This window comes from Hemicordylus capensis, chromosome 5, assembly GCF_027244095.1.
Source record: "Hemicordylus capensis ecotype Gifberg chromosome 5, rHemCap1.1.pri, whole genome shotgun sequence".
Lineage (NCBI taxonomy): Eukaryota > Metazoa > Chordata > Lepidosauria > Squamata > Cordylidae > Hemicordylus > Hemicordylus capensis.
In genome coordinates this window covers 6,827,176-6,851,288 of record NC_069661.1, presented here as the reverse complement: position 1 = coordinate 6,851,288, position 24,113 = coordinate 6,827,176, and the positions used below count along the sequence as shown (strand labels likewise).

General features: G+C 49.4%; 1 protein-coding gene across 10 annotated transcripts in view; it reads right to left on the bottom strand.

Moving 5' to 3' along the window:
- The window catches only part of LZTS3 (leucine zipper tumor suppressor family member 3), a 119,020-nt gene that overhangs the window by 54,570 nt on the left and 40,337 nt on the right, over window positions 1-24,113 (bottom strand). For 4 of the 10 annotated variants that reach the window (XM_053254629.1, XM_053254626.1, XM_053254634.1 and 1 more), the window contains exon 2: window positions 2,447-2,534. The exons of 3 other annotated variants lie outside the window; for them this stretch is intronic. The gene's annotated coding sequence lies outside the window, so the exon portion shown is untranslated. Of the gene's footprint in view, window positions 1-2,446; window positions 2,797-24,113 lie in introns of those variants that run through there. 3 more of the 10 variants (XM_053254627.1, XM_053254633.1, XM_053254628.1) reach the window with 2 other exon arrangements.

Sequence of the window (24,113 nt, the reverse complement as noted above, 5' to 3'; positions counted from 1 at the left end):
CAACATCTGGTGACCCAAAATCTTGAGGTAGCAAGCATGACTTGTCCCCTTTGCTAAGCAGGGTCTGCCCTGGTTGCATATGTATGGGAGACTATACATGTGAGCACTGTAAGATCTTCCCCTTAGGGGATGGGGCTGCTCTGGGTAGAGCACCTGCATGCTTGTATGTGGAAGGTCCCAAGTCCCCTCCCTGGCAGCATCTCCAGATAGGGCTGAGAGAGGTTCCTGCCTGCAACCCTGGAGAAGCTGCTGGTCTGTGTAGACAATACTGAGCTAGATGGACTAATGGTCTGACTCGGTATATGGCAGCTTCCTATGTTCCTAACCCTTGCCTTTTATTTTGTCCTTTAAAGCGTATACCCCACTAATAACCCAACCGGCTTCTCAAAGCAGCACTCACACACACAATAAATGCTGGCGCGTATTTACAGTCAATAACCAAAATACCGAGAAAAGCAACAGTCCATCTCAATAAAGCCCTCCAGCAGTTGCTATAAGGCTTTATTAAGCAAAGTCTGACCACAAAAGCCAGATTTTAAAAAAACAGTTTGTAGCCCCTCTCAAAGTTTTTCTAAATATCCAAGAGAAAACACATGAATAAAACAAGAGTCAGTCATGGACATAAGCAATATAACAATCAAGCAAATCATCAAAACCAGAGAAAGACACCTGGTGGTCTTCCACAGAGAGCTGGTTCCACAAAGTGGAGGCAGCTACTGAGAAGGTTCTATTCCTTGCAGCCTCCCCGGTCCTAGTCCGACACTCTAACCACTACACCACACTGGATGTCGAGATGTTTGAGGTACCTAACCCCAGGCAATGTAGAGCTTTTTTAAAAAAAAGTCAAACCCCTACAATTAAACTGCCAGCATAACTCGAGGACGGGCATGAGATCTTCTTGGCAGTGAATTTGAGCCTGGCTGCCATGTTCTAGACCAGCTAAACTTTCCAGATCGCTTTCTAGGGTGGTTCCACCCAGAGCACACTTCAAGCTCTGCTGCCTCTGGACGTCCTAGAGCTTCCATTAGCATCTGCTTGCAAAGGAATGCAGGTCAGTTTTGAAGAGCTGTGTAGCCTGCACTTTACACACAGCGGAGCTGACTCCCAAGTAAGCAGACCAAGGATGATCGACTCAAGCAGTGAACCACCATGGGCAAAAGGCGGGGGGGGGGGCACCAAGGGGAAGCCGATGCAAGGGACTGCAAGCCTGCAGGTAGGCGTGCCAGGTTTTATATTTGCACAGACAGGGCTTCCTTTTTAGGTGTTCAAGAAATCATTACTGCATGTGAACGCAAACATCATGGGAAAACACAGATTATGGATGCTCATTGCACCTACTATTCAGATATAAGATGCCTGTGGGTGGGGCAGCTTTTCCACACACACACACGCCCACCGCAGGGCTTCAGCCTTAATGGGACCCATTTCCAATGGCCTGATATCCCCCTACTGGGCAGCTGTTTGTTTAAAAAGGCACAGGAGCTCTGCCAGGAAAGAAAACTGGCAACCACACTTGTGAGATGGGGACCATCAATTCTCTGCTCATTTCACAGTCAAGACCTTAATTTGGACTTAAGATCGGGGATTCCCAGTCGTGAGTCCCCAGATGTTGTTGGACTGCAACTCCCATCATTCCCCAAAGGCCACTGTGGCAGGGGTTTATGGGAGTTGTAGTCAAACAGCGCCTGGGGACCTCTGGTTGGGAACCCTTGAGGGAAAATCCCACCTGAAATATCTTCTGAATGCCAGAGCCCCGCAGAAGGGAAAGAACAACAGATAAAGGGTGGCTCTCTGTGCAGAGTGCAATGCGCACACACCCCACCCCACCGGAACAGAGACCTGCACCCATATATCTGGGCTTCTAAGTCAGAGGACGATGTGATTTCCAGGCAGATCCGAGAGCCCTAACTACTTCCATCTGCTCAGCAGGCCCGTAGCCAGATGGTGGCATGGAGTGTGTACCTGCCACACCAAAAGGTCCTCTTTCCTCCTGTCAGCCTCACTGACTGTTTTCACTGTACATTTTATAACCTGCCTCCCCTGACTTCTGCAATCCCCCCCCCCATTTTTTTTGAGACTGGTTACAGGCCTGCTGCTCAGAAATAAACTGAAAGCAACAATCAACAGAGTCCTTGAAAACCTTCCAGCGGTTCTACAGGTCAACAGGGCTGGGGGGGTGGGGTGGGGGGGACGACACCAGGATCATCGCCTCTTCTCCTGCAGACACCCCCCAAACCTCCCTTTCCATTTTGCAAGGGCTGGGGCTCCCTGCAACTTTTTTCCTAGCTATTTCCCAAGCTTGTAGCTTCCCTTCGGGTTTTACCCAGCCTGGGAAGGTCCTGCCCTATTCAAAAGGGAAGTTTCACATTACCCAGCAAAGGCAGAAAAAAGCAGGAGAGAAAGAGAGTACTTTCCACAGACACCAGCAATTCCGTGGGACATTTACCTCTGTGCTCCAGGAGATCTTCGCTCACATGCTCCCTCAGATCCTTGCCCGTGCTGGGCTTTACCTGCTTCCTCGCCTGCAGGGACTTCTTGAGAAAAAGAAAAATAATACCTGCAGTAAACAATGCATCACCTGTTGCCTTAGTGCAAGCTCAGAGCAGAACCTTTGTTCCCGCTGATTGGCCGATACCAGGAAGCGTTTTGCTTCCAAGAAGCCAAGTTCCATTAACTCTTTTTTGGCAGAACGACAGCCTTGCCCGAGCCGCTGGTTAGCCCGTGGAAGGAACGGTGGGCTTGATGAGGGCCAGGCAAACAGCTTGCATGGTTTGTTTGCTCTTAAAATGATGTTTATCTCTGGTTTTGAAATGATGCAATAAAAACGGTAACGCTATCAGCCAACAAACAAAAACGTAACCTAAGCAAGATTACTGCTGTTGGAGAGAAACCACAGCTGCTAAATAGAGCTTCTTTAAAATGGCAGCTCAAATGGCATTGCTCAGATAAACCCCTTTCAACAGGAATGGCTCTATCATCACATACAGCTGGCCTCTTTCTATGGCCCCCGTTCAGCCACGGACTCACGGCTGCCGGCAAAGAGCATGGCACGGTGCAGTCAAATGACATCACTGTGGGACATCATGTGCTGGGCGATGACATCATTAGCCCACAACCGGCAAAGAGGAGGGCAGTTGTGAGTCCCTGGCTGAGCAGGAGACAGGGAGGGAGGGAGGGAGGGGAGGGCAGAGACGGGTGGCTGCCCAAAACGTCTGGTTGTGGGCCGCTGCCAACATCACTAGGTTAGTGCCTTTCAATCCACCATTGTTATTGGTTTTGGGGTGGTTAGTAGGATGGTGTGTGTCGGGGATTTCGGATTTCCGATGCTAGAAATCTGAGCCAGGGGGCATCAGAACGCGGAGCAAGTGCCCCGGAGAGTGTGGCGGTGGTGGGTGCCCTTTCACTGTCCACGCAGCACAGGAGAGGCTGGGCAGTGCAGTGATTCTTGAGAGCTTGAATGGACAGGCAGGGAGTGGCACAAGGCAGCCTGGGAAGCCCATGCAGCTGCTGGGAGGATGCACAAGCATCGATGGGGGGAGGGCAGCGGTTCTGCTCAGAGCTTCTCCAGTTGTGCAGACTTCCCAACTGCCGCTCTCTGCCCCCGCCCCCGCCCACCCCCCAGAACTGCTGCACCGCCCAACCACCCCCTCGCCAGTGCTGAGTGGGCAGTTCAAGGGGCCCCACTACCATGGCCCTGCATCCTGATGCCTCCTGGTGGTGGGGGCTGGGAATTCTGACATCGGAAATCCCAAATTACTGATGTGCACAGTCCTAGTGGTTAGATAAAATCTATATTGAAATTTGTATTTTTATAGTTTTCCAAAAAAAAAACAAACTTTTTGAAGGGGGATTTTGGCCTTTGTGCCGATTCTAGTATGGTTTTAATGGCTGACTTTCCACAGAGTTACACGAGCAGTTTTGAACCACCTACGCTGCTGGGAGCATCTAAAGCAACATCTGCGGTATTACACAAGAGCGCTTTTGTGCTAATATGTAGAATTGAGCAACTGAACATCCACAACACTAAAGTAAAGTGTGCTGTTGAGTTGGTGTCGACTCCTGGCGCCCACAGAGCCCTGTGGTTGTCTTTGGTAGAATACAGGAGGGGTTGACCATTGCCATCTCCCGCGCAGCGTGAGATGATGCCTTTCAGCACCTTCCTGGATCACTGCTGTCTGATAGAGGTGTTTCCCATAGTCTGGGAAACATAATCTGGGAATCATACCAGCGGGGATTTGAACTGGCAACCTCTGGCTTGCTAGTCAAGCCAATTCCCCGCTGCGCCATTAGGTGCAAAACATAACACTACAGCCATTATTTTCAAAGGTCATTGCACCAGGCAAGTTCAACTGCTTAAGATTATCAAGGGGACTCTCTTTGGTGCAGGAACGAGGTGGTGGTTTTAGCCACCCGCAGCAGCATAGGTGTTTGAGAACTGCCCAGGTTACTTGGCGCAGAATGTCAATTTTTTTTAGTATATTGTATATTGAATTCTTCATCCTCTTGTTCCACATTTGTGGGAAAGGCAGTATCAGAAGGCAGTAGCAAAATCCATTAAATAAACAAAACAATGTTAAGGTAACGGACCACTTTTCTGTTCCCAACCACTCTCCGATCCTTTCATATCAATTATTTATGGATATCATTCAGAGAGAGAGAGAGAGAGAGACCTTTGGGGCCAGGGAACCATTTGCTTATTTCTTTTTATGCGTAAACTGCTTTGAGAATTGTGTTATTGTTGTTGAGCAGTACTGGTGAACCCCATTATCTGCAGGGGTGGGGGTCAGTTCTCTGCTGGAACCACGGAAATCGGTACTGTGAATAGCGGGGCATTGTGGCAAAAAAAGAGAGCAAAACCCGGGGGGGGGGGAGAATAGCAAAATAAAGAGCCCTACCATGCTCCGCAGGTCTCCAGCCTTCCAGGAATGAGCCCCCACCCCCAGTCCAAAATCAGTCACTTGTCTGTGAAAAATCGGGGGGGAGGGAGGAATTTTGTTTTTTAAAAATCAGCTACAAAATGGCTCCTACTCTCAACATGGCGGCTGGAAATGACTTCGGGGGTCAATCTTTTGTGTTACACAAATTTATTTATTTATTTATTTGATTTATATACCACCTGCCTCCAAAGGCTCTATGCTGATGTCAGGTGCCTATTCTAGGATCGCGGATACGTGGAACCATTAATAGCAGTACCACGTATAGCAAGCTCCACCTGTATATAAAATTATTTATTTTTATTTTTTTACATTTTATATCCCACTCTTCCTCCAAGGAGCCCAGAGCGGTGTACTACATACTTAGGTTTCTCCTCACAACAACCCTGTGAAGTAGGTTAGGCTGAGAGAGAAGTGACTGGCCCAGAGTCACCCATCAAGTATCATGGCTGAATGGGGATTTGAACTTGGTTCTCCCTGGTCCTAGTCCAGCACTCTAACCACTACACCACACAGCCCTGCTGGATCAGGCCCAAGGCCCATCTAGTCTAGCTTCTTCTTTCGCACAGTGGCTCACCAGATGCCGTTGGAAGCCACAGGCAGGAGTTCATTCATTCATTCATTCATTCATTCATTCATTCATTCGATTTCGATACCGCCCTTACAAAAATGGCTCAGGGCAGTTTACACAGAGAAATAGAAATAAATAAGATGGCTCCCTGTCCCCAAAGGGCTCACAATCTAAAAAGAAACTAAGATAGACACCAGCAACAGCCACTGGAGGTACTGTGCTGGGGGTGGATACGGCCAGTTACTCTCCTCCTGCTAAATAAAGAGAATCACCATGTTAAAAGGTGCCTCTTTGCCAAGTTAGCAGGAGTTGAGGGCATGCCTTCTCTCCTGCTGTTACTCCCCTGCAACTGGTACTCAGGCATCCTGCCTTTGAGGCTGGAGGTGGCCTTTAGCCCTCCAACTAGTAGCCAATGATAGACCTCTCCTCCATGAAGTTATCCAAACCCCTCTTCAAGCCATCCAGGTTGTTGGCTGTCACCACATCTTGTGGCAGAGAATTCCACAAGTTGATTAATGCATTGTGTGAAAAAGTACTTCCGTTGGTTGGTCCTAGATTTCCAGGCAATCAATTTCATGGGATGACCCCCTGGTTCTAGTGTTATGGGAGAGGGAGAAGAATTTCTCTCTCTCCACTTTCTCCACACCATGCATGATTTTATAGACCTCGATCATGTCTCCCCTCAGTCATCTTTTTTCTGAACTAAAAAGCCCCAGGTGTTGTAGTCTTTCCTCATAAGAAAGGTGCTCTAGGCCCCTGATCATCTTGGTTAATGCAGTGGACCAGATAGATGCTGGGAGCAAACAGTGGCAGTCATTTCTACACCCTGCTTGGAAGCTTCCAGAAGCATCTGCCTGGACGTGCTTTAGCTGGTCCAGAATGCTGGTCTGGATGGAGCTTGCTCTGATCCTGGCTTGTTTATATTCTTAATACAACAAAAGAAAGCATGCATGCTGACTGTAGGTGAACGCTGAATAACTGGAGATAGCGGAGGAAGCTGCTGTTGCCTACGATTGCTTAACTGTGCCATTAAATGAATACGCTCCAATAACAATGTGTTCCATTTAAAAGCCACAAGATGATCTGGGGACGTTTGTTAAAAGGGTTTGTCCCGAATTCTCACTCAGCGGCATCTGGCTTCGCTGCTTTCAGACTGCAGCTGGCTTCTCATCAGGCACTTGGCGGAGGGTCTCAGTGCGATGTATGAATCAGTCATCATGGATGCTGCTTGCAGGAGCGTGACCTTGCGGGGAAACCCTGCACTTCATGTTCCTGAATGAAGTCATATGCTTCTGAACTCTCAAGGGCTTCCACGTTTTCTGCTCGATTCACACATTTTACACCGTAAATAAGGGAGGGGCTATAGCTCAGTGGCAGAGCATCTGCTTTGCGTGCAGAAGGCCCCAGGTGCAATTCCCGGCAGCATCTCCAGGTAGGGCTGAGAGAGACCCCTGCCTGAAGCCTTGGAGAAGCTGCTGCCAGTCAATACTGAGCTAGATGGACCACTGGCCTCATATACCGCCATTTTGGAAGGGTGGTATATAAATCAAATCAAATAAATACAATAAATAATCAGGTGGCTTCATATGTCCATAGGGCAAGGCAATGGGGCAGCTGATCCTAGACTAAACACAACCTGGACAGTGGCACATTGAGCTCTTTACAGGTTGCCTTTTCAGCGTGGAATCAAGAGACCTGTTTTCAAGATGGCTGATGAAAAGACAAATTTCAGCCTGCTTGTGGGGTGAGGGAGGGCAGCAACTGAGGCGAAATGGCATCCTTGTGGCTTTGCATGGTCCCCAGGGCTGCAGCTTTACAAACAGTAGAGCATGAGGTCCCAACCTTGGGTTCCCCCATTGTTGGACTACAACTCTCATCATGACCTTTGGCCATTGTGGCAGGAGGAGGAGGAGGAGGAGGAGGAGGAGGAGGAGACCGCAGCTCAGTGACGGAGCACCTGCTTTACAGGCAGAAGGTCCCAGGTTCAACCCCTGGCAGCCCCTCCAGGTAGAGCTGAGAAAGACTCCTGCCTGAAACCTTGGAGAGCTGCTGCCAGTCTGTGTAGAGTAGTGGTCTTCCAGATGTCGCTGAACTACAACTCCCATAATCCTGAGCCACAATAAATTGTAACTAGGGATGATGAGAGTTGTAGTCCTGCAACATCTGGAGGAACACAGGTTGGGAACCCCGGTGTAGACAATACTGAGCTATGAGGCAGCTTTCTATGTCTTCCATGTTCCTACCTTTGGACCCAAGGCTGAGAACCCTTACCCTAGAGAGAGCCTTCAACATTTTCACATTCTGGGACTCACCCTCAACCACAGGCTACGAACAAGAAACCAGCTTCTTAATTTGATCCTTCTTGCTCTAAGAACTAACAAAAACGGGGCTTTCATCCAGGTCAGTTCCAGGCTGAAGGGGCCCTCAGCTACATGACCTGTGATGGCCCCCTCCTATCTGGGTCTGCCTCCATCCCCTTAGCGGGTAGCTGATGCAAGGCTACATGATGTCATGTGGGGGCAAACACATGTTGGACATTGGCCACTAACTAGAGTTATGTAGTTCCTCTGCCAACCCATCAAGAAGGGGGGGGGGACACCCATTTACTGGCATGGTAAGTGGGGGCGTGGGGGGGGGCAATCAGTTGGCAGCCAGGCCCCATCCTGAGCCAGCGTGATGTAGTGGTTAGAGTGCTGGACCCGAGTTCCAATCCCCATTCAGCCATGATACTTGATAGGTGGCCCTGGGCCAGTCACTTCTCTCTCAGCCTAACTTACTTCACAGGGTTGTTGTGGGGAGAAACTCAAGTATGTAGTACACTGCTTTGGGCTCCATGGAGGAAGAGTGGAATATAAATGTAAAATAGAATAAAAAATAAAACAGAATCCTCTCGAGGAAACAGTGGATCAGGAGGATGCCCTCTTCCCGGGGTTGTGTCTTTGGCAGCTGTCCAAGGGTGTCATCTGCCAAGGCCAGTCCTGGGTTATATTATAGATACAACCTACACCAAGCGGAGATGTGACCAAGTTCTGAGTCACAACCTACCAACTGAACACCAGTGATCCAGAGCTGACCCTTTTCCAAGCTGGCTTCTCTTGTTTTTATGCTCTTGTCTCGCCTCTCCTTCTCCAGTCCCAACAAGTTGTTTCAAGCAGGACCAGAGGAGACAAAAGTTGGGACTAGAGCAGACAGACTTCCGCAGAGGAAGGCATTTGATTAAAGACATGTCAGTTGCCAACATTTACTACACATTTTTCCCTGCGTATTACCATATATCAAGACAGGGTTGCAAGACTTTTAATATATATATACAAAAACAAACAAAAACAAGCAAACTAGAATCTATATGGAACTAGTTCTTAAGACCTGTGACTTAGTCCAGGTCTGAATTCCAAAATGATAACCTAATCAAAGCTGCTATGCACTCCATAAACGTGTACAATTTTGGTTTGGAAAAACAAGGTAAGGAAACTGAAGCCCTGTACTTCATAACGTGCGATCCAGAGTAATTTATGCAAACCTGCTCACTGTTCTGTTACTGGGCTTATTAGCAGAGTGAAGCTAGATATTTGGTTTAATTTGTCCATTTGGGATTTCTGGTTGCCCGTTTTTGTATGCAACATAAGCCCTATTAAGATATTATTAGTAAAACGCTGTATGCAAGTACAGCATGTAAAACAGGGCCAGAAGTCCTGCCCTGGCCCCATCAGTTATTCTTGTCAGTGCGCTGCTCACGTAGTGCGCTGACAAGGATGACTGACGGGGCCATGGCAGTACTTCTGGCCTTGTTTTACATGCTGTACTTGCATGCAAAGCCACCTAATGGCGCAGTAGGAAATTACTTGCCTAGCAAGCATGAGGTTGCAGGTTCAAATCCCCGCTGGTCTGTTTCCCAGACTATGGGAAACACCTCTATCAGGCAGCAGCGATATAGGGAGATGCTGAAAGGCATCATATCATACTGCGCGAGAGGAGGCCATGGTCAACCCCTCCTGTATTCTACCAAAGAAAAACCACAGGGCTCTGTGGGCACCAGAAGTCGACACCGACTCGATGGCACACTTTACTTTACTTGCACACAGTGTTTTACTAACAACATCTGAATAGGGCTATGATCTCCCCATTGAAAGATCTGAATGAAATTTGGTCAACTCATTTCGGACACAATTCTGCACTTCACGTTTGAAGGACAAACTCAGCTCGTCCTCTGAACCCATTTCTAGACCCAGGAGGTTGTCCTAAATTTGCACATTAATTTTAAACACCACATCTCCATCTTCAACAGAGTCAATATTATGTTGCACTGCATTTTCCTCCACATTTCTGAATTCAGTTCAAACCCTGGGATTTTTTGCAAAGCAGGAGGAAATTACGTAAAAGGCAATATAACACCTCATCCTAAATTCCAATCTCTCAATGTGATCTTTAGGTGTCAGAATAAAAACTGACACTGACATGCATGGTCAGTGCAACATTCCATGTCTGAAGGACAGACGCAGTTTGATCTCTGTACCCATTTGTGAAGGGCAGGAAAACCCTGCAAGGCGACATGCAGTATTCACACGACTCCAATGGTTTTGGAGACCATTGGTCTCCAGTTGGCAAACTTCTGACAAATCTGGTTCTCTCTGCCTCCCCTCACATTGGCTGAAAAAGCTGGGGCTGTTTCCTTCTCCAATAAGGACTTGGACCAGGGTACCTGAAGGACCGCCTCCTCCCATCTCAACCTGCCTTCAATTTGAGCTGTGCTGGAGGATCCTCCTTGGATGCATCACTAGACCCCTCCAGTTGTAGATGAACTACAACTCCCATCATCTCTAGTCACAATTTATGATGGGAGTTGTAGTTTATTAACAGCTGGCGGGCCAAAGATTGCCTAGCCCTGCTCCAAGCAGCGGAGCAGTACCTTGCCATCTACTACAACAGCATGTCTGGACAGAAACAATTTCAGGGAGGGAGGAGCAGGAGGTGCACGTGGAAAGAACAACCCTGAAGTCAGAGGGCCGTTTCACACATTATGCTGCAGCAGACCCAGGGCTGCAATAGAGAGCACACTCAAGGCCCAGTCACACATTATGGTCAACACTCGTACAAAACTGTACACCGTTCATAGGTACAGATCTGTACACAGGTACGGGCATTCACATTTTATAGTGTATGCAGGTACAGATGTACACTTCCTATCTGTACCATGAATTTGAAGGGCCCTTATCCCAGGTTCACTTTTAAAATGGACCCAGGTATAGTCATGAACACAAACATTTGTACAAATGTTCAGACATCTGTACACTCTACAGCATAATGTCTGAACTGGGCTTCAGTCTCAGCTCCCCAGGTAAGCTGCACTGCTGCAAACCCCATAATATGGTGGCAGGGATGAAAAGGATTGTTCCCTCCGGTGCTGTCGCCTCAAAAGGGGCATAGCCACATGGGAAGACTGAGGGTAGAAGCAGGAGTCTGGTGAGAAGGGTGGTAAGAAGCCCACTACCCCTATTCATGCCAGCATGGTGTCTTTTCCATGAACATTTTCTGTAAACTTTCCCCAAAGTTTAAATTCTTCTGTGGAAGAATTTCCATTTCTAACGTTTCTACTGAGTTACTTGGAAAACGTACGAGTTACAGTGAGGGGAAATTAATATGGTGGAGGTGGGGTTTTTTAAACTGTACAAATAGGTCCAATAACCTGCCACATCAGACCACAATCTATTTAGGGCATCAGGCAAATTTCTATAGCAATAGTTTTTGAGGTGGGAAATTAATGCAGGTTTTATACAAATGAGGGGAAATTTACTGCGAAACATTCCAGAAGTGCTTCCAATTCAAAATATTTGGGGAAATCCACATCTCTCCCCCCAGTAAAGGCAGATAAGTACCCTTGAAAGATAATTGGTCTTCCATTACCACTTTCCTTTGTCATGAGTCACTGCAGGGAAGTCTCAGGTGTGTTTCAAGACACATGTAGCCTCATAGGCCTGGTCAATGCCCTGCGTTCAACCCAGAATGCACCCTAAGACATGTGCCCAGAATTCTTTGCAACACACAGAGTTTACATCAGGAATTCCCAACCATTTTGGCAGGGGATGATGGGAGTTGTTGCCCAGCATTGAGGGATTCAGTGTTAGGAAGTCCTGGTTTACACAGCAGAAGTCAATGCAAGAAGTCTTCATGGGAAGGTAGAATGTTGAGGAAACAGCAGCCTACAACTTAAGTGCTGCTGTGTCTTGTGCAGGGCCTGGAACATAGGAACAGCAACATAGGAAGCTGCCGTATACTGAGTCAGACCATTGGTCTATCTAGCTCAGTATTGTCTTCACAGACTGGCAGCGGCTTCTCCAAGGTTGCAAGCAGGAATTTCTCTCAGCCCTCTATCTTGGAGAAGCCAGGGAGGGAACTTGGAGCCACTCTGGGAAGAGCAGAAGGTTCCCTGAGGGGAATATCTTGCAGTGCTCACACTTCTAGTCTCCCATTCATATGCAACCAGGGACGACAGGGAGAGATAAGGTGTGCCAAATTAGGAATAGGTTGTAGGAAGTGAGCTGAGTATAACTGCTTATCCTTTGACACAATACAACATCTGAAAAACAGATGTGTGAGAACTCAGTATGGTCCAAGGCAGAGGTCTGCAACTTTCCAAAGAAAAGCCATTTTAATTTTTTGTTTGTCTTTTACTAAAATATTTCAAGAGCCTCATCGCATTCGTGCATAACTAATCAATATTAATTGTGACTGGCGTGAGAGAGAGAGAGAGAGAGAGAAATATGGAAGGGAATCAAATGCAGCTGACAATAAGCCCCTTCTGTTCTGTTGCTACTCATTACCAAAACAGCTTAACAAGTACAAATTTTATTATTTTTGTGTTCCAATGTAACTTCTGCTCCTAGATTTATTTATTTTATGTCTTCAAGAGTGAATTTGCTGGATATGCTGTGATTTTTCACTTTCAGAAGTTGCAGCTTGTAGACCCCTGGCCCTTGGCCTCGTGTGCCAAAGTGCTAAGTTCGAAGAGGTGTTTCAACTCTCTCCTCTGTCACAACTACGTAGCTGGTCTGAACAGATCCAGTTCATAGGCAGATACTTGGAAGCTGCCCTGTTCCAAGAGTCTGCTCAGGCCTCCGCATCCATTCAGAAGGGAGCAAGAGCTAACGTTGAAACACTTGCTCCTGTGACAGGCAGGCAGTATGGCCTCTGGATTGGCCAGCTCTAGTGTAAATACTATGCCACCTAATGACGCAGTGGGGAAATGGCTTGACTAGCAAGCCAGAGGTTGCCAGTTCGAATCCCTGCTGGTATGTGTGTTTCCCAGACTATGGGAAAACACCTATATTGGGCAGCAGCGATATAGGAAGATGGATGCTGAAAGGAATCATCTCATACTGCGTGGGAGATGGCAATGGTAAACCCCTCCTGTATTCTACCAAAGACAACCACAGGGCTCTGTGGGCGCCAGGACTTGACAGCACACTTTTACCTTTAGTTTAATACTGGGAGCCTGGCCTTGCCTGCTGAACTGAGCAGCCCCCTCCCGCTGCTGCTCTTCAGGCTCCAGTTTTAGACTTCAGGGACCTTGAGCTGGAGAAAGCAAGAACACAAAGCACACACCCTCCCAGTCTAGATTCAGGAACCAGCCTAGTCCCAACACACCTGCTCCTCCTCCAGTTTCATTAGACACTCTGTAAATATGTCCTGATTTTATGAATTTATAAGTATCAGTTTGGTTTTAGATTATAAAAAGAAAGATATAAGCAATTTTATAAACCAATCCCTTTTTAATGCACCAGTCAATTTATGCCGGGGTTAGTATTGCTTCTCCCTGCCTCCCTTTCCTCCTTCCTCTTTGGAAGACTCTGAACACCTCTGCAAAGCAGAGTGAGGCCAAACTAGATGTTTTGACACCCCATCTGTACTGCTCTAGCCCCAATTTCCTTTTCTCAATCTCTTTCCTTGCAACTTGACAAAGAAGCACCTTTTAACATGGCAATTCTCTTTTATTTAGCAGGAGGAGAATAATTGGCCCTATCCACCCCCAGCACAGTACCTCCAGTGAATGTTGCTGGTGTCTACCTTATGTTTCTTTTTAGACTGTGAACCCTTTGGGGACAGGGAGCCATCTTATTTATTTGTTACTTCTCTGTGTAAATCGCCCTGAGCCGTTTTTGGAAGGGCGGTATAGAAATCGAATAAGTAAATAAGTAAATAAATAAATCTAATGCAAACAAACATGTGGCATCATATCATCATGCAGTGTGCCTCTCCACTCTGCCTCAGCACAATGAAGACAGGAGCCTTAAAGCGGCTTCAGTTCCTCAAGAACACCCAAACTTGTCTCTTTCTTCTCCCCTGCACCCACTTGCTAGCCATCTGTAAGACTCACATTTGTTTCCCCTCTGCCGGCTACATTCCATACTGCCAAATGGTTTCCTCTAACCCCACACCTGAGCGGGCAGGGTGTGTTCAGTAGCTAGTAGCCATCAGCAATTAGTGCAATCATCAAGCATCAACCTACACACGATCCTAGAGAAAAAAAGGCATCTGTTCACTGGGCTCAGCACATCAACATTCCCATTACGTGCACTCTGAACTCCAATTGATCAGTGACTTCTACTACAGATTCTTCTCCACACCAGTATAATCCAGGAAGTGAGCGGCCACATCTAGCCAGAGAACTGAAACAAAATGTTCTCACAGGGAGAGGTGCACCTGCAAACATACACACAATGACAAAGGAATAAGCACGTTCATGTATGGCGGTGTATTGACTCCAGATAGGGACAGTTAATGCCTTCTAAGTGCATGGTCCTATTGCAGCAAGGCATCCAACACTCTAATCTCAAGAGCAGTTCTGCTCTCTGACATTTGTTTGCTGACACCGTGGGAAATATCGGGCACGGGGGTCCAGACAGGGGTGAAAGGCTGCTGAGCTCCAAGTGAACCCATATGGAAAAGACTGTTCACAGACTAATTTCGCCTCTCAAGGAACAGAGAGTCTAACTGAATTACTCCACCCACCCACCCCAACCCATAATCACCTTCCCCTTAGGAACAAATTCAGAAGTACGGTTACTAGCCTGAATAGTAGGGATATGCGAATCGATTCGTGTACACAATGATTTGTACCTGAATCTGGCTGATTTAGGCAATTTGTAGACAGAACAAATCGCCCCTGTACTCAACTGCCCAGATTCGGGCACAAAATAAATCACCTAAATTCGGACCCCCCAAAATTCAGGGATTCAGACCTTCATTTTGTGCCCATAGTGGGTTGGGTGGTAGTGCCGAATGGGTAGAAGCTACCACCCAAATTTCAAAGAAATTGGCAAAGGGGTGATTTTAAACAATTTTTTGAAGTGCACACATTTTTAAGCTTTTCCCCATAGGGAATAATGAGGAATTTCAGCAGCCTTAGTTATAACTCCACGTGGGGGGCACCAGGGTGGCCCAGAGCGGGTTGTGGTGGGTGGCAATGCCCAATGGGTGGAATGAAGCGACCACCCAGATTTCAAAGAAAATGGGCAAAGGGGTGATTTTTAACAATTTTTTTGAAGTTGGAATATCTTTGGGGCAGATTTGGGGCAGAAAAGGGGTTTGGGGGGCAGAAGAGTGGGTCAGGTGGTAGTGCACCAATGGGGGCCTGCAACCAACCAAATTTCAAATAAAATTGGTGACAGGGATGATTTTTTTAAATTTTGTTGAAGTTGTTGCATCTTTAAGGGTATAATGGGGAATCCAGCAGCCCCATAACTCCACTTGGGGGGCACTAGGGTGGCCCAGAGTGGGTTGTGGTATAGTGCACATAGGGTAACAACCACCCCCCAAACCACATGCCCGTGGGGCACTGGGTCTTGTTGTTTTCAATGTCTGGGGTGTTCTGAGAGTAGATTCTCTGGTAGGAGATGAGAGTGGATTCCTTCCAAGTTCATTCATCATTTTGCACCAAAGATGATTATGAATGAACAAAGATGAGCAGTGATAGGAAGTTCCCCTCAAGGGGTTTCCCTTTGCCATTGCTGGGGAAATCCACTAGTGCAGGAACTGACAAACTGGCATGGGCAGGGGCACCCTTGTGTTGGTGTGGTTCGCTATTTCGTTCTGGAATGGAAGAAGGGCCCACAGGAGCGTCCCAGTGTGCTACCTTGCCCAGGGGGTGCATTCTATACATGCAGTCATGGAGCCCAGGGCTTGCGCAAACACCGTGTGATCCACCTGAGAGCATCGCAGCAGCAGCTGGATCTGATTGCAGATTTTCTCTCTCCTGTCTAGGGGCAGAGAGATGGTTGAGGAGAGGAGAGCTGGTCTTGTGGTGGCAAGCATGACTTGTCCCCATAGCTAAGCAGAGTCTGCCCTGGTTGCATCTGAATGGGAGACTTGATGTGTGAGCACTGCAAGATATTGCCCTTAGTGGGGATGGGGCCGCTCTGGGAAGAGCAGAAGGTTTCAAGTTCCCTCCCTGGCTTCTCCAAGATAGAGCTGAGAGAGATTCCTGCCTGCAACCTTGGAGAAGCTGCTGCCAGTCTGTGAAGACAATACTGAGCTAGATAGACCAATGGTCTGACTCAGTATATGGCAGTTTCCTATGTTCCTATGTCGCCAAGGTTGTGTCGAAACAGACACCCAAATGCTGCAGCATCCGAGATGAAGTCAGCTGACTCCTTGCCTCATTTACCAAGAAACCATGTGGCTGGAGTAGTCGCACAGCCTGGTGAACGTCCGCCTCTGCCTGGATGAGAGGCAGCGAGTGAATCAGGATATCGTCCAGGGGCGCATGTACCCTAATACCCCGGAGTCTCATATGTGCCATAAGCACTGCCAGGATTTTGGTGAAACTTGTGGCGTGGAGGAGAGTCCGAATGATAGGGCCTTGTACTGAAAGTCTTTCCGGTTGTAGCCAAATCTCAGGTAGGGCAGGTCAGATTGGTATGTGGAGGTATGTCTCCATCAGGTCCATGGAGGCTAAGGGGCCACCTGGGGTGATGGTCTCCTTGAAGGACCTGAACGACTCCATGCAAAACCGCCTCTTGCGAATAAAGGGGTTGAGCCGCCCGAGATTCAGTACCACGTGCCACATTCCGTCTCTCTTGGGCACCAAGAACAAAACAGAGTAAACGCCTTGGCATAATCTTGTAGATGGCACTGGATCTACAGCCTGGATCTGAACCAGCTTGCCTCCTTTGAAAGGCATGGATGCCAAACTGAACGTTGACCTAGAGTCCACCTGCCAGTTCTTGAGCCATAGGGACATGCGGATAGCCACATTAGCTGCCATTGAACGGGAAGATGCCTGGATAGAACCCAGGCTTGCGTCCGCCATGAAAGAAGCTGCTTTAACCAGCTTATTTAGACCTTGGCGCAGGGTCGTCTGGTCCAAGTCTACCTTGGACAAGATGGATGCCCTCGCAAGAACAGACATAGAGGTTGATGCTCGGATGGCTACAGCTGCTGTCATGTGAACCTTACACAGGAGGGTGCCAGTCCTCCTCGCCTCAGGAGCCTGCAGTTCCCATGTCGCAGCAGGAGCATCTATCATGGGAACTGCAAGTTCAGCCAAAGCCTCGCTGGACAGTACAGGAGAACCCCATTATTTGTGGGGGTTCCGTTCCATGGGGGGGCACAGATAGAGAATCAATGAATAACAGGGCATTAGGGCAATAGGAAACAGGGGGTTAGGTTCCTGAATAACAAAAACTGCCCCAAAATTGGAAGTTTTTGCCCCCTTTCTTCCTTGATTGCACCCAATCACCCCTCCCCCCCAAATGGCCCCTCAAAGTGCCCTATTGTGCTGAACTGTTGCCCATGGGGCTGAAAATCAGCCAAAACCCACCTTTTCTGCCTCCATTTTGAGCCATAAAATGGCTCCCAATCTCTCTGACAGTCAAAATGGTGGCCGGAAATGACAACCCCCAACCCACGGATATGCCGGTTTAACCCTCCCCCCTCCCATTTCTTTCTCACGCATACCGAGGTTGGGTGCTGATCACCTGACCAGGGATACGTGAAACAGCGAGGGCTGGACCGGCGAATAGCGAGGTCCTCTTGTACACAGAATTTCTTGGGAAAGGAGCCCATCTGCTTAGTGGCGGTGGGGCTTCTCCAGTCAGAAAGCACAGTATTGCGGAGGAGGGAGGGAAAGGGCATTACCAGCTGCCGATAACTAGTAGAAGGGAAGACACCCTGCGACAGCGAAGACTGAACTGTGTCTTCTGCCGCTTCTTCTGACATAGAGGAAGCGATAATGATTCTCTTTGCTTTAGCCAAGTTCACCTGATAAATCTGTGAAAATAGCCTTAAGATAGGGTTAGCAGACTGTGAGGACTCTTCCTTGGAGAGCGAGCCTTCTTCTCTGTCTGTAGCATTGCCCCCTCCTCGGTGAAGTCCCCTTCCGCTCCCACATTCATGGGGTCAGCCATGCTGTTTCCAACCCAATGGAAGTGGCAAAAGCATTGGGGTTCCAGAGAATCGAGCCTGGAGTCGAATGAAGAGTGACGGCGCCCCCTACGCCCCAAGGGCCCCAGATAGGGCTACTGTCTGAAGAAGATTTTCCCCTAGCGTGGGAATGAGTCCGTGATACTCCACATTCTCTATGGGTCGGCCCTTGGGAGCCTGCTGGGGTGGGGATCTGGGCTGTCGAGGCAGTACTGTTAGGGTTTGTCACAGCCCTCAATTTCCGTGCCACCATCTCTTTTACTGATCAGAAGAGATTCTGTGGTTGTGCTCTTAGCTCTCTAGCCACCATTTCCCTGATCCACCCCGAGATGTCCTGTGGAAATCCGCAGTTCTGGTGCAAATTACTCACCTGGAGCCGGCCCAAAGTTTCCGAAGAATCAGAGCGGTAAGTATCTGCCTTTGCGTCAAGCTGCCAGCTGAACCGCTCAAGCGGTTCCTGGTGCATTCTGGCAGGGCTGAGCTGTGAACCACGTGGTTCTTCGGCAGTGGAGCAGGGAAGCTCAGCTAATCGCTGGGAAAGCAGCTGCTGGAGCCTGAATGCGCCATGTGGAAGCCCATTGTAGGCGGGTGCTTGCATCAGGGGGGTGCCAATGTGGGCGGGAGGCCCAGGGGCTTCACCCAAACCACGGTGTGCCTGTGGCAACAAGGAACCCAACGCTATGGCTGGAGGAGTGATGGGCCACCTGTCTAGCTACATGAGCAGCGGCGTGGACGGTAGACATGCAGCTGGAGGTGAGTGAATACAGTGGCCGATTGGCCACTGGGCAAGGCAGTTGATGTGTTGCCAGGCGGCGTGGCTGCTGCAGCGGCAGGCGCCCTTGAAGCCGCCGTGGCAGTGGGCACCAAGAGGCCGGATGGCGCGTCTGTTGAGAGGCCGAGTGCTGCAGCCGCCGAGAGGTCAGGCGGTGTGTCCACACCAAGGCTGGGCTGCGTGGCCAGTGAAATACCAGGTGTAGAAGCCAAAAAGAGGTCTGGTGGGCGAGGCCAGGAGGAGTGGCCTGCTGCAACCTGGCCAGCGATATGGTGGGCTGCATCAGCTGCGAGCCAGGAGCAGCCTGCTGCCGTGACTCTAGGGGCGCTCACAGCAGCGGTCTGGGTGGTATTGCGGGGTTGGGTGGGTGAGGGCCCTCCGCTCCCCCTGGCAGGCAGAGAAGGGCAACCAAGATGCTCAGGGTCACCCAGCCCCCTCAGCTTAGTATTGTCAGAGAGTTGCTGCAGGCGATCTATAGCAAAATGCATTTGCTCTGCCAGTGAGCGGGCTGCATGATGGCAACCATGATGGCAACTTTCGCACGCTTTAATGGTGGCCACAACGCCTGTTGTGCATTTTTGTTTTGAGCCATGTGGTGGCGAAGCTGAAAGATGGCAGTGCCTTTTATGGGCCTTGGCCTTTGTACGGGCTCCGCCTCTTTCCTCCGGGCTCCTCAGAGAGCGATCCGGGTAGTGTCTCTCCTGCCTGTGTGGGATCCTTGCCAGTGACTAACCAATTTCTATTGTAATGTTTTTTTTAAAAAATCTGAATTTAGTATAAAAGGGGGAGTTTGTCTTTGCAAGGACTGAAGAAAGGAATTAGCCGGAGCTAATTTAAGGTTGAGGAAACCAGAAAAGCATAGTTATGGGGCAGGAGCCTCAACAAAATGTGTCCTATCAGGAGCCAAGACAGGAAGGGACTGGGGATCAGTGTTCCCTCTAACAGGGATTCCCAGACGTTGTTGACTAGAACTCCCATAATCCCCAGCCAAAGGCCATTGTAGCTGGAGATGCTGGGAGTTGTAGTGAACAACATCTGAGAATTCCTGTTAGAGGGAACACAGCTGGGGAACTGGCTCCTGGAACATGCTGGGAGATGGGATGGACATCCTGCTACCTGAAAAATTCCTGTCTACTGGGAGCAAGGTGTGGAAGTTAACCCTTCGTGAACAATGGCCTCCTACTCTTGAGGGAGAAACACACATGACTGATGTCGGTTTCCCTGAGGGTCCTGGGGCAGGATATGCCGAGACTGGTGGGTTCAGACTACATGGCCAATCCCGGTGTATTAAAGTTGACCACAGGGTGCAAAATTTCCTGTCTGCAAAACTGGCCACAGCTCCTTGTTGAGCAGACATTCACATAGTGCCCAGGTTTTGCAGCTGCACAATGAGTCCAGTCAGCCCTCGGTCTCCAGAGGTGTGCCTTCCACATCCCACCCCCCACGAAAGTGCTATGTCCAAACATGCCTGGCAGAGCTGCTGGCAACTCCCGCCCAGCAATAAATCTGCTTGATAAATTGCCAGTCAAGCTATTCGGTTTCTTCCTGACCAATTAAACTTCAGAACCCTTCCATTTTATAAACTGATTTGACGGCTTAACAGCTCATCGCTCACATATCCCGCCCACTCCTTGCAAACGGCAAATGGTTTGCATTGCACCTGGAGTCTCTCCCTGCCATTATTTTCCTCCCCACACCCTGTGTCTCCACTGCAGAAGAACCATCAGGACACGGTGAAAAGCAAAACCTTCTTGGCATAACCTTTCTCTCGCTCCTATGCAAATAATATCGCACACTCCCCACGCAGTCAGACACTTCTACAAACACATTTGTGTGCACACATTCCCCTGGCCCAGAAACATGTTTTAATCATAGATACCTACTAAAGGTAAACGGTGCCGTCGGGTCAGTGTCAACTCCTGGCGCCCACAGAGCCCTGTGGCTGTCTTTGGTAGAGTACAGGAGGGGTTTACCATTACCGTATGAAATGATGCCTTTCAGCACCTTCCTTTATTGCTGCTGCCCGATATAGGTGTTTCCCATAGTCTGGGAAACAGTTTGGGAAACATACCAGCGGGGATTCGAACCGGCAACCTCTGGCTTGATAGTCAAGCTATTTCCCCTCTGCACCATTAGGTGGCTGAGAGACCTACTACACTCACCTTATCTATCCATACAACATCAACATAGGAAACTGCCATATATTGAGTCAGACCATTGGTCCATATAGCTCAGTATTGTCTTCACAGACTGGCAGCGGCTTCTCCAAGGTTGCAGGCGGGAATCTCTCTCAGCCCTCTCTTGGAGATGCTGCCTGGGAGGGAACCTGGAACCTTCTCCTCTTCCCAGAGCGGCTCCATCCCCTGAGGGGAATATCTTACAGTGCTCACACATCAAGTCTCCCCTTCATGTGCAACCAGGGCGGACCCTGCTTAGCAAAGGGGACAAGCCATGCTTGCTACCACAAGACCAAGCTCTCCGTCCCCATCTCCGTTGCCAAGTGATAGCTCTGCACCTGGCTGAGAGTTCCTGCGCTAGAGTCGGAGGCATTGCAGAAAGAGACCCTGTATCCATCCCACACAGCCTTGATTATCCAGTTCTGCATGCTGGGCTTATTCAGGGGAAGATGGTCTTTGGGATTGCTAGGCAACAACCGTTCTACAGCTTCCATCAGCTGTGGGAGCCTTTGTCCCAGAATTAGGACTGTTCCCATTTGCACTTCAGGAGATTGTGTACAAGAACCAGCCTGACATCTCTGGACAACTTAGAATTTTGCTCCTCCGTCTTTGCCCACGGAGACTTAAAAATAATCTCCAAACCTTGCAAAAACAACAGCACGTTGGCTAATTTCTCCTTGAAGCTCTGGTGACAGAGCAGGAAACCCTGATGAGAAGGCAAGATTTCCAGCGTAGCACAACTGACGGAACCCCACGTACATAATGCAGCACTTATGAATTTTACATGCGGAGTTTGCCGACACAGCTGCAGGAGCAGAAAGGCAGGGCGGCCTGCCTTGTCTAGCTTGACCCGAGCGAGAGAGATAAAGGGCAACAGAAATGCGGTCAGTAGTGTGAGAGCTGCAATACTCCCATCTCAAAGCCGTCTTCAGAGGATGCAGCGCTAAAAGCAGGAAAGACCCGCAGCTTCAGGGCACTGCACAATGCTTTGCAGGGCCAAGGCTCCAAATTTAATCCTTAGCACTGGGGCTCTCAACCTGAGGTCCCCAGATGATGCTGGACTGCAGTCCAGAAGTTCTGGACTGCAGAAGTTGTTGGGCTTTGGTCACTGTGGCTGGAGAGGACAAGGGCTGTAGTCCACAACATCAGGGACCCAAAATTAGGAACCCCTTCCCTAGCATCTTTGTTTTAAAAAGACCTTTAAGAGACCCTTCTAATCCCTACTAACTGGGCAGAGAGACGCCTTTCAAAGTGGTGATTCTCTTCATATTAAGCAGGAGGAGAGCAGCTGGCCCTGTTCAACCCCAGCACAGCATCCCTTCTGATGGTTGTTGCTGATGTCCACCTTGAATTTCTTTTAAAAGAGTGAGCCCTTTGGGGACTGAGAACCATCTCCTCCCTATTATTCTTTCTCTATGTAAATCGCTTTGAGAACATTTTACACACACACACACACACACACACACACACACACACACACACACTCTCTCTCTCTCTCTCTCTCTCTCTCTCTCTCTCTCTCTCTCTCTCTCTCCCTCTCACTCACTTGTTTATTACAGTAATTCTCCTCTGCCTGGGACCCCAGAATGCAATGGGCAGCTGGAGAAAACAACAATAGGCCAGATGGACCAGTGGCCTACTCAGAGTAAGGCAGCTTCTTCTCTACTTACTCTAGTTACACTGGAGTAAGCAGCAGACTGCCAGGGCTAAGCTGTGGACAGGTTTCTCAAAGTGCTGCAGGGTCTGAGGCCAGGCTCGAAAGCGTCCAGCCGGTGATTGAAAACCGAGGGGCAGGAGAACCAGAGTCAAAGCCAGGGGCTGGGGACTGGGTGAGTTGATCAGGATCAGGTCGAGATGTGAAGGCCGGGGGTGGGGAGTAGACTGAAAAAATAACAGCCCCCCCCCCTTTTTTTCTGGGGAAGGGGAACCTGTTTCCCCCCAGGCCTTCACTTCAGAGATGGAGCAAAGGGTCTAGAACAGGGTTTCTCAACGTGTGGGTCCCCAGATGTAATTGGACTTCAACTCCCATAATTCCCAACCCACGGCCACTGGGGCTGGGGATTATGGGAGTTGAAGTCCAACAACATCTGGGGACCCACACGTTGAGAAAACCTGGTCTAGAAAGCCAGGGAAGGCATGGCAAGCCAGAGACCAGAGGCAGAGCCAAAGGTTCTGAGACGCCAAGCACGTCCAAACCCAGGTCTAGCAAGACAGGAGCTCAAAGGAGGAGCTGTTGAACCAGTAAAGGCTGGCTGCAAATGGTCGGGAAGGGAAGGAGGCCAGAGCTCAGGCTGGCCGCCCAAGCAGGTGTCTGAGCTGCGCCCACTCCTAAGGAGGTCCGCCGAGAGGGAGGCTCGTAGAAGCAAAGGGAGCACGTTGGCTCCAGTGGGGGAGTTCAGCCCAGGCATCCCCTCTGCTCCTGAGGTCCCAGAGTTAATGGAGGGGGTTCTGGGGTCAGGAGAGGAGTGTCACCAGGGGGCTAACTGGGTCATCCCAGCGCCAGGCCTCTTCCAAGGGGGCAACCACAGGAGGGGATGACAAGCTCTCGCCCCTCAGGGTCTGTCGGATTTAGGGTTTTGTTGTCAGGGCCGGGGCTCTCAGCCATGGGCCACCCCCTTCGAGATGGTCTCCTCCATCTTGGAATCCAGGTGGGTCCTAACCAAGTTGTCATGGCAGAGAGAACTGTGGCAAGGAGACCTTGAACCTAGGGATGGGCACAAGCCGACTCAGCAGCTGCGGGTGAGGCGGGGATCGATTCCTTTAAAAAGGAGAAACGCAGGTAGCTCCCAGCAGCTAACCTTCCCTGCGGCTGCCGGCAGCTAACCCGCCTAATTCATAAGAACATAAGAACATAAGAACAGCCCCGCTGGATCATGCCAAGGCCCATCTAGTCCAGCATCCTGTTTCGCACAGTGGCCCACCAGATGCCGCTGGAAGCCACAGGCAGGAGTTGAGGCGTGCCCTCTCTCCTGCCATTACTCCCCTGCAACTGGTACTCAGAGGCATCCTGCCTTTGAGGCTGGAGGTGGCCCACAGCCCTCCGACTAGTAGCCATTGATAGACCTCTCCTCCATGAAGTCATCCAAACCCCTCTTAAAGCCATCCAGGTTGTTGGCTGTCACCACATCCTGTGGCAGAGAGTGCCACAAGTGGATCACACGTTGTGTGAAAAAGTACTTCCGTTTGTTGGTCCTAGACCTCCTGGCAATCAATTTCATGGAGTGACCCCTGGTTCTAGTGTT